This window comes from Sapajus apella, unplaced genomic scaffold (assembly GCF_009761245.1).
Source record: "Sapajus apella isolate SASKATOON/1434 unplaced genomic scaffold, GSC_monkey_1.0 scaffold174, whole genome shotgun sequence".
NCBI lineage: Eukaryota > Metazoa > Chordata > Mammalia > Primates > Cebidae > Sapajus > Sapajus apella.
The window spans coordinates 290684-301346 of NW_022437114.1; the positions used below are offsets into that span (position 1 = coordinate 290684).

Consider the following 10663-nt stretch of genomic DNA (forward strand, 5'->3'; position numbering starts at 1 on the left):
ATTTGTAGTACTTTAGTTGCCTTTTGAGACGTTTTGAAATGCATTAATTAAGGACCTATTCACAGGAGACCACAAAGTTCCTTTGTAGGATAAAATTTATTTGCTTTGACCTTGATGACTGGCAAGCAGTGCAACATGAAAATGTATTTTACAGTGAAATCAGGCTAATTAAAAAGAGTCAGGATGGGTGCAGTGGCTCACACCTGTAATCCCAACACTTTGGGAGGCCGAAGTGATGGATCATGAGGTCAGGAGTTAATGAGCCTGGCTAACATGGTGAAACCCAGTCTCTACTAAAAATACGAAAACTAGGCCGGGCGCGGTGGCTCAAGCCTGTAATCCCAGCACTTTGGGAGGCCGAGGCGGGTGGATCACGAGGTCAAGAGATCGAGACCATCCTGGTCAACATGGTGAAACCCCGTCTCTACTAAAAATACAAAACATTAGCTGGGCATGGTGGCGCGTGCCTGTAATCCCAGCTATTAAGGAGGTTGAGGCAGGAGAATTGCCTGAACCCAGGAGGCGGAGGTTGCAGTGAGCCGAGATCGCGCCATTGCACTCCAGCCTGGGTAACGAGTGAAACTCCATCTCAAAAAAAAAAAAAAAAAAAAAAAAAACTAGCTGGGTGTGGTGGTGTGTGTGCCTGTAGTCTCAGCTACTTGGGAGGCTGAGGCAGGAGAATTGCTTGAACCAGGAGGTAGAGGTTGCTGTGAACCGAGATCCATGCCATTGCACTCAATCCTGATGGACAGTGAAACTCCATCTCAAAACAACAAAAAATCAGTACCATGAACACCTGTGTGTTTTCTCCATCTTAATAGTTTGAAAGTAAATTATAGACATGACACTTCATCATGCATTTTACAAGATGTTCTCATTACCACAATACCAGTATCATACTTATTATATCTAAACATTATTCCCTTGTATCATCTAATATCTTTGGTTTTTTTGTTTTTTGGTTTTTGTTTTTGAGACGGAGTTTCACTCTTGTTGCTGCGGCTGGAGTGCAATGGCATGATCTCGGCTGACCCCCAACCTCCACCTCCCAGGTTCAAGCAATTCTGCCTCAGCTTCCTAGCTGGGATTAGAGGCACGTGCCACCACGCCCAGCTAATTTTGTATTTTTAGTAGAGACAGGGTTTCATCCTGTCAGACAGGTTGATCTCTGACTCCTGACCTCAAGTCATCCACCCGCCTAAGCCCCCCAAAGTGCTAGAATTACAGACATGAGCCACCATACCTGGCCAAGTTAATTGGTTTCTTTAGTCTGTCTTACTCTCCTAACTTAACTGTTGGGAGACTATAACAGTTTTCTTGAATGTCTTTTTTTTTTTCGTTGCGGGGGATGGAGTCTCACTCGTGTTGTCCACGCTGGAGTGCGGTCTCAGCTCACTGCAACCTCTGCCTCCCGGGTTCAAGTGATTCTCCTGCCTCGGCCTCCTGAGTAGCTGGGATTACAGGCATGCGCCACTACGCCCGGCCAATTTTTGTATTTTCAGTAGAGACGAGGTTTCTCCATGTTGGTCAGGTTGTTCTTGAACTGTCAGTCTCCTGCCTTGGCCTCCCAAAGTGCTGGGATTGCTGGGATTACAGGCATAAGCCACCGCACCTGGCCAAATGTCCTGTTTACTGGTTGTTTCCTTATGGTATCATTTAACTTGTTTCTCTCTGTATATCTATTTCCTAGTCTAGAGGCTAACTTACTAGGTTAAGCTTAAAGTTACTGCCTTTTTTTTTTTTTTTTTTGGACAGTCTTGCTCTGGCACCCGGGCTGGCTGGAGTGCAGTGACTCAACCATAGCTCACTTAACCTTCAACTCCTCGTCTCAAGAGATCCTCCCACTTTAGCCTCCCTAGTAGCTGGGACTACAGGCATATGCCACCAAGCCTGGCTAATTTTTAAATTTTTTGTAGAGATGAGGTCTTGCAGTGGGCATGGTGGCTCATGCCTATGATCCCAGCACTTTGGGAGGCCAAAGTGGTTGGATCACCTGAGGTCAGGAGTTTGAGACCAGCCTGGCCAACATGGTGAAACCCTGTCTCTACTAAAAATACAAACATTAGCCTGGCGTGGTGGCAGATGCCTGTAATCCCAGCTACTCGGGAGGCTGAGGCAGAGAATCGCTTGAACCTGGGAAGTGGAGGTTGCAGTGAGCCAAGATTGGGCCACTGCCCTCCAGCCTGGGGGATGGAGTGAGACTGCCCGCATCTCCACCCCCTAAAAAATAGAGAGATGAGGTCTTGCTGTGTTGCCTGGGCTGGCCTCGAACTACTGTAGTGATCCTCCTGCTTTGGCCTTCCAAAGTGCTGGAATTGTAGGCAAGAGCTACCATGTCCAGCCTTAATTCTTTTTTTTTTTTTTTTTTTGGGGGGGGGGGATAGTTTTGCTCTTCTTGCCCAGGTTGAAGTGCAATGGCGCCATCTCGGCTCACCGCAACCTCTGCCTCCCGGATTCAAGCAGTTCTCCAGCTTCAGCCTTCTGAGTAGCTGGGACTATAGGCGTGCACCACCACGCCCAGCTAATTTTTGTATTTTTAGTAGAGACAGGGTTTCACCATGTTGACCAGGACGGTCTCGATCTCTTGACCTCATGATCCACCCTCCTCGCCCTCCCAAAGTGCTGGGATTACAGGTGTGAGCCCCCGCGCCCGGCGCAATAATTCTTGAGTAGCACGAAGAACTTGGTCTGTGTTTAATTGTCTTCACTTGATGAAAAAAATTTTCTAACTTTTTTTTTGTATCAGGATCCAAATGCTCTCTATACATGCTTTTGGTAATATCTCTTAAGTGTCCAAGTCTCTTAACAGTTTCCTGTCTTTACTGGAGAAAACCTGGGATTGATCTTATGACCTGTATTTGGCTGATTGTATCATTGTGATACGTTTCACATGATTTTTAGCCCCCATCGTTTTTGTAAAGTGGTAGATTCAGGTTAATTTTACATATATGTGAACCTATATATGTATATATAGGTTCTTTTCTTTTTCTTTTTTTTTTTTTTTTTGAGACAAGAGTCTCACCCTGTTGCCCAGGTTGGAGTGCAGTAGCACTATCTCAGCTCATCGAAACCTCTTGACTCCCAAGTGATTCTCCTGCTTCGGTTTCCCAACTAGCTGGGATTATAGGCATCTTGCCACCCCTCCTGGCTAATTTTCTTTCTTTTTTTTTTTGCATTGGAATCTCAGTTGGTCACCAAGGCTGGAGTGCCGTGCTGGTGTAATCTCAGCTCACTGCAATGTCCACCTCCCAGGGCCAAACAGTATGCCCAGCTAATTTTTGTATTTTTAGTAGAGATGGGGTTTCCCCATGTTGGCCAGGCTGGTCTCGAATCCTGGACCTCAAATGATCTGCCTGCTTCGGCTTCTCAGAGTGTTAGGATTACAGGCGTGAGCCGCTGCACCCGACCGCTTTTTCTTTCTTTTAGACAAGAATATATCATAGGAGATGCAGTGTGCTTCCTGTTGCATCATATCAGGAGGTACAAAATGTCAGGTTTTAAAAACTTTTGGTGATCATAAGTATCATCAGTGGGTTTGGCCATTGCAGTTTTGTCCATTCATCATGAAGTTCCCCATTAATCTTGCACCAAATGGTTTTTATGGGTTGAGAGCCATGGATGATAGATACCTGGATGAATTCAGTCATGGGGAACAATTGGAAGAATTCTAAATCCTTTAAAATGCAAGCCCAGGGGAGAAAACTCCCAGGAATTAATGTGTAATTTATTATTTTTATTTTTATTTTTGAGACAGTCTCACTGTTGCCCAGGTTGGAGTACAGTGGCATCATCTTGGCTCACTGCAACCTCTGCCTCCCAGGTTCAAGCAGTACTCCTGCCTCAGCCCCCGCTACTAGCTGGGATTACAGGCACACACCACCATGCCTGGCTAATTTTTGTATTTTTTAGTAGAGATGGGGTTTTGCCATGTTGACCAGGCTGGTCTCAAACTTCTGACCTCAGGTGATCCACCTGCCTCAGCCTCCTAAAGTGCTGGGATTACAGGTGTGAGCCATGGTGCCTGGCTAATGTGTGTAATTTCTAAAAGCTGGCCTAGTCCTCTCACTTTCCCAAAGTCTTGATACTGCTGTAGCTCAGCCCCCAAGCCCCTTCTGGTCTGAGCAGCGGAGCCTTGCTCATTTTTGAGAGCGCATGGCATCATGTAAATAAAGGATCTGGTGTCAGACCTTATTTGAATTTTGTCTTCACCAACTCAGTAGTTGTCTTAGAATGGAAGCTGAGTGAATACCTCTAAACTAGTTTTCTTATCTGTAAAGTGAAAGTAACTTCTGGCCATATATGGTGGCTCACACCTGTAATCCAAGCCCTTTGGGAGGCTGAGGCAGGTGGATCACCTGAGGTCAGGAGTTTAAGACCAGCCTAGCCAACATGGCGAAACCCTGTCTTTACATTGTGTATGTATATATTTTCTTTTTTTTTTTTTTCCCATTTATTTATTTTATTGCATTTTAGGTTTTGGGTGTATGTATATATTTTTCTTTAGCCGTTCATCTACTGATGGGCACTTAGGTTGGTTGTGTATGTCAGCTGTTAACAGTGCTACAGTAAACATGGGACTGCAGATAACTTTTTTACATTGATTTCTTTTTTGTGGCTATGTACCCAGTAGTGGAATTGCTGGGTCATATGGTGGTTCTACTTTTACTCTTTTCTACTACTATTTTTACTGAAACTCTTCCTATAGTGCCACCAGGTTCTTGCAGTTTTTTCTCATGCCATATGAGAGGAGTACCTCAGCATATTTGGCAAATATGTGTGTAATTTCTAAAAGCTGGCTTAGTACTCTTTCACTTTCCCAAAGTGAAAGAATAGGCCTGGTTTAATTCAGGGACATGTTTAAACATGGCCACTAACTCAAGGGCCTTGGCAAGCAAGATGATGGTGTTATAGATGAGTGAAGCTGGTCAGCTAGGAAATAGAGGGGTGGTGTCGGGAACTGGGGAAGAGGCTACGCCTATACCCCTATAGGAGGCTCCCCTTAACTGGGTAGACTCTTTAATGCCCCCAGGGCTTTGGTGGATGAAGGGAGTAGTCTATTACTTTAAACTTTGTTAAGTGCATAATTTTTATTTATTTTTGAGACAAAGTCTCACTGTCGCCCAGGCTGGAATGCAGTGGCCTGATCTCAGCTCATTGCAAGCTCTGCCTCCCAGGTTCAAGCGTTTGTCCTGCCTCAGCCTCCTGAGTAGCTGCGATTACAGGCGTATGCCACCATGCCCAGCTAATTTGTATTTTTAGTAGAGATGGGGTATCACCATGTTAGCCAGGCTGGTCTCGAATCCTGGCTTCAAGCAATCCACCTGCCTCTGCCTCCCAAAGTGTTGGGACTACAGGCATGAGCCACCACCACATCCGGCCTAGTGCATAATTTTAAAAACCTGAGCAATAGTTTGAAAATCAGTTTTGTGGGTGGGCATTTAAAATTTTAAGGGATGACCAGTCACAGTGGCTCACACCTGTAATCCCAGCACTTTGGGCGGCCCAGGCAGGTATATCACTTGAGGTCAGGATTTCCAGACCAGCCTGGCCAACATGGTAAAATCCCATTTCTACTAAAAATATAAAATGAGCCCAACAGGTAGTATAGTCCTAGCTACTTGGGAGGCTGAGGCAGGAGAATCACTTGAACCTGGGAGGTGGAGGTTGTAGTTAGCAGAGATTGTGCCACTGCACTCCTTCCTGGGCAACAAAGTGAGACTCCATCTCAAAAAAAAATTTTTTTTTTGAGGGGCATCTTGATTCTAAATTTGTTTACAATTTAAAGTGACTAGGAATTTAATTTGGCTTTGAAAGTTTGAAATAAAACATCCTGCATATAGAGGTTATGCATCCTATAAGTAAGGTTTTTCTTTTTCTTTTTTTTTTTTTAGAGACAGGGTTTCATCATGTTGGTCAGGCTGGTCTTGAACTCCTGACTTCAGGTGATCCACCTGCTTCAGCCTTCCAAAGTGCTGGGATTACAGGTGTGAGCCACTGCGCCAAGTTTTTCTTGTACCTTTATGGAGTTTCAATCATACATCTTCCTAAGGATTTCCATTTTAGATTACATTTTCATACTTTAGTGTTAATACTTATTAGGCTGAAGAGAAAATGCTTTATTTTATATATATTTTTCTTTCTTTTTATTTTTTGAGACAGAGTCTTGCTCTGTTGCCCAGGCTAGAATGGATTGGCATGATCTTGGCTCACTACAACCTCTCCCTCCCGTATTCAAGCAATTCTCCAGCCTCAGCCTCCCCAGTAGCTGGGATTACAGGCACCCACTACCAAGCCTGGCTAATTTTTTTTTTTTTTTTTTTTCCGAGATGGAGTCTCACTCTGTTACCCAGGCTGGAGTGCAGTGGTGCTATTTCAGCTCACTGCAGCCTCCACCTCCTGGGTTCAAGCAATTTTCCCACCTCAGCCTCCCAAGTCGCTGGGATTGCAGGCGTGTGCCACCACACCTAGCTAATTTTTGTATTTTTAGTGGAGGCAGGGTTTCACCATATTGTCCAGATTGATCTTGACCTCCTGAACTCGGGTGAGCCACCTGCTTTGGCCTCCCAAAGTGCTAGGATTACAGACATGAGCCACTGCACTCGGCCGTTTCTGTGTTTTTAGTAGAGATGGGGTTCACCATGTTGGTCTGGTTTGGAACTCATACCGTCAAGTGATTTGGCTGCCTCAGCCTCCCAAAGTGCTGGGATTACAGGCATGAGCCATCGTGCCTGGCCTATTTTATATATATATTTCAAGGCAGAATTTTGCTCTGTTGCCCAGGCTGGTCTCAAACTCCTGAGCTCAAGCAGTCCTGCCTGGGCCTCCCAAAGTGCTGGGTAGAATGCTATCTCATTCTACCCAGATCATCGGTGTGGTAGTTTCTGGTTGTTTGGCTGCTAGGACCCTAGTTTGGGACATAGAAGCTTGTTGCCCAGAGGTATTTGAAACTTGAGCTGCTAGAAGTGGGGCTGAATCCCCTTTTCATAACAGTATACCTTAGTACATTAGTACATGATGGATGTCTTGATCTCTTTCAAACACATTTTAAAGCCCTTTTTCCCAGAAACAAAGTGTTCATAAAAATCTCTAGTCTCTGCCCAACATGTATCATTATGACTCATTGGCTCCAATGTTAGACCCTCGATTTAATTGGTGGTATCTGACTATAGCTAACTGGTTATTAGAATATTATTTTTTAACATTAGTCCATAGGTGGTGTTCAGGTCTGTTTTTTTTTTTGTTGTTTTTTTTTTTTAGATGGAGTCTTGCTCTTGTCGCCCAGGATAGAGTGCAATGGCACGTTCTTGGCTCACTGTGCAACCTCCACCTCCCAGGTTCAAGTGATTCTCCTACCTCAGCCTCCCAAGTAGCTGGGATTACAGGTGCCTGCCACCATGCCTGGCTAATTTTTATACTTTTAATAGAGATGGGGATTCACCATGTTGGCCAGGCTGGTCTTGAACTCCTGGCCTCAGGTGATCCACCCATCTCGGCCTCCCAAAGTTCTGGGATTATATGCATGAGCCCCTGGCCCCGGCCCATATAGTTGTTAATTTAGCAAAATTATGAATTCATGGTCATTTATAAATTATTTTATGCTCAAATTGTCACATCCTTGTTTCTGCTAAGAACAGAATGCTCCAGGATCCATTCAGATTTTTTTTGTCTTGCCTCAAGGAATCAACAGCTGTGTTAGTTTACTATTGATGTTATAATTTAGTCACATCTATAAGGTCCTTTTGCCATGTGCACAGGTTTGGGGGATTAGAAAATATACATCTTTGGGAGGGTACTATAATATTCTGGCTTCTGGCCCCCAAAGATTCACATCCATTGAATATATAAAATGCATTTATTCTATTCCAAATTACCCAAAGTATCAGCCCGTTGATACTTTTGTAAAATCTTTATTGGGGTGGGTGTCATGGTGTAAAATCTCATCTACATCTCATCACCTTCACCTGAGGATATCCTTAGGCTCAAGGCTTTTCTTATGCTTTGTCCTTTTTCTCACAGTCCAAGCTGGCAGTGTTTCTGCTGGTATAAAATTCTCAAGACCCGGCCGGGCGCGGTGGCTCAAGCCTGTAATCCCAGCACTTTGGGAGGCCGAGGTGGGTGGATCACGAGGTCAAGAGATCGAGACCATCCTGGTCAACATGGTGAAACCCTGTCTCTACTAAAAATAAAAAAAATTAGCTGGGCATGGTGGCGCGTGCCTGTAATCCCAGCTACCCAGGAGGCTGAGGCAGGAGAATTGCCTAAACCCAGGAGACGGATGTTGCGGTGAGCCGAGATCACGCCATTGCACTCCAGCCTGGGTAACAGGAGCGAAACTCCGTCTCAAAAAAAAAAAAAAAAAATTCTCAAGACCCTTGTGAGTCTCCTTTGTGTGTCATGGGAATTCATTCCATTAGACAAACAGGAGGCTCCTCCACTGACAGAGATGGGATAATCTCATCTCTATTTCTGGTTTCTGCTGAGATGGTTGTGCCATTTGCCTAGTCTCTTCAAAGAGCTCTCAATATGAATGAATATTCTGATCTTTTGAGTCTTCTGAGGCACTAGAAAAAGGTTGTGCAACTGCACCCTTTGCTTTTTGTCCAGAGCACACATTCCTTGACAGTGAATCACCTAATTTTAGTATCTTTTGCTATATGGAAGGCTGAGAATTTCCCAAATTAATTACTGGTTCCTTTTGGCTTGATAGTTCTTCCCTCAATTTCTCTCTTTTCTTTTGCATTTTGCCATAAGCAGCAGTAAGAAACCAGAAAACTTCCTCAGGTAATATCCAAGTTCATTGTTTACAAGTTCTGCTTTCCTCATAACTGTAGATACAATTCAGCTAAGTTTCTCCCTCTATTTGAGGACCTCCTTTCCTGTGTTTCCAGTAGCATGCTCCTTACTTCCTTCTGAGCCCTCACCAGCAGGAATTTTTTTTTTGAGACGGAGTCTCACTCTGTCGCCCAGGCTGGAGTGCAATGGCACAATCGCAGCTCACTGTCATCTCCACCTCCTGGGTTCAAGTGATTCTCCTGCCTCAGCCTCCTGAGTAGCTGGGATTACAGGCATGCACCGCTGTGTCCAGCTTATTTTTGCATTTTTAGTAGAGACAAGGTTTCACCATGTTGTCCAAGCTGATCTTGAACTACTGACCTCAAGTACCTAAGTATATGGGAGGATATGCATAGGTTATATGCAAATAGCATGCCATTTTACATAGGGATTTTAGCATCTGCAGATTTTGGTGTGTCTGTATAGGGAATCCTGGAACCAGTTCCCTGAAGATATTGAGGGACAACTATAGATAAATAAACATATATAGAAACATATTTTGATAATAAGTAGAGTCCTTAAATAAACAACTACAAAAATGTTGCTCATGCTTACAGGATGACTAGGAAACAATATAAATTGGGACTATTAGCACAGAAAAAAGTCCAGGCAGCGCCATTGTTTCTGCTCCTTTACTGTTTCAGCCATCAAATCTTTTTTTTTTTTTTTTTTTTTTGAGACGGAGTTTCGCTCGTTACCCAGGCTGGAGTGCAATGGCATGATCTCGGCTCACCGCAACCGCAACTTCAGTCTCCCGAGTAGCTGGGACTACAGGCGTGCGCCACCATGCCCAGCTAATTTTTGTATTTTTAGTAGAGACGGGGTTTCACCATGTTGACCAGGATGGTCTCGATCTTTTGACCTCGTGATCCACCCGCCTCGGCCTCCCAAAGTGCTGGGATTATAGGCGTGAGCCACCTCGTCCGGCAGCCATCAAATCTTATATGCCAGACCTGTGCCAGGGGTGGAGTTGGAGGTAAAAAGTAAAAATACAAGATAGGATTCAAGTAGAGAAAGGCCTGTAAATCTGAAGTTTGGTGATTTAAAGGCTAACAGTTTTTCCAAAGTCCTGCAAGGACCTGAGCCTGGCTCAGCTGACTACACATAGATGATTGGTAGGGCCTCATTAATAAATCTGCAGTTTTTTTTTTTCTTTTCTTTTCTTTTCTTTTGACAGGATCTCACTTTGTCACCCAGGCTCTGGAGTGCAGTGGCAGTGGGGCGATCATGGCTCACTGCAGCCTTGACCTTCTGCACTCAGTTGATCCTCCCACCTCAGCCTCCTGATTAGCTGGGACCACAGGTGTGTGCCACCATGCCCAACTAATATTTTTTTTGGTAGAGACGGAGTTTTACCATGTTTCCCAGGCTTGTCTCATCTCAAAATCCTGAGCTCAAGTGATCTGCCCGCCTTGGCCTCCCAAAGTGGTGGGCTTATAGGCATGAGCCACTATGCCTGGCTATTTTTGAACTAATTATTGCGAACTTTACATAGATCTGAGCACAGCGTCTCCTTTAAAACAACAGCTCTGGGCCAGGCGCGGTGGCTCAAGCCTGTAATCCCAGCACTTTGGGAGGCCGAGACGGGTGGATCACGAGGTCAAGAGATCGAGACAATCCTGGTCAACATGGTGAAACCCCGTCTCTACTAAAAATACAAAAAATTAGCTGGGCATGGTGGCACGTGCCTGTAATCCCAGCTACTCAGGAGGCTGAGGCAGGAGAATTGCCTGAACCCAGGAGGCGGAGGTTGCGGTGAGCCGAGATCGCGCCATTGCACGCCAGCCTGGGTAACAAGAGCGAAATTCCGTCTCAAAAAAAAAAAAAAAAA

General features: G+C 44.8%; 1 long non-coding RNA gene across 1 annotated transcript in view; it reads right to left on the bottom strand.

Annotated features, from left to right (window-relative positions):
- Positions 1-6478: 6478 nt before the first annotated feature.
- The window catches only part of LOC116542805, a 13549-nt gene continuing 9364 nt past the window's right edge, over positions 6479-10663 (bottom strand). The window contains exon 2 of the long non-coding RNA XR_004265357.1: positions 6479-6536. This is a non-coding gene — a long non-coding RNA (uncharacterized LOC116542805). The remainder of the gene's footprint in view (positions 6537-10663) is intronic.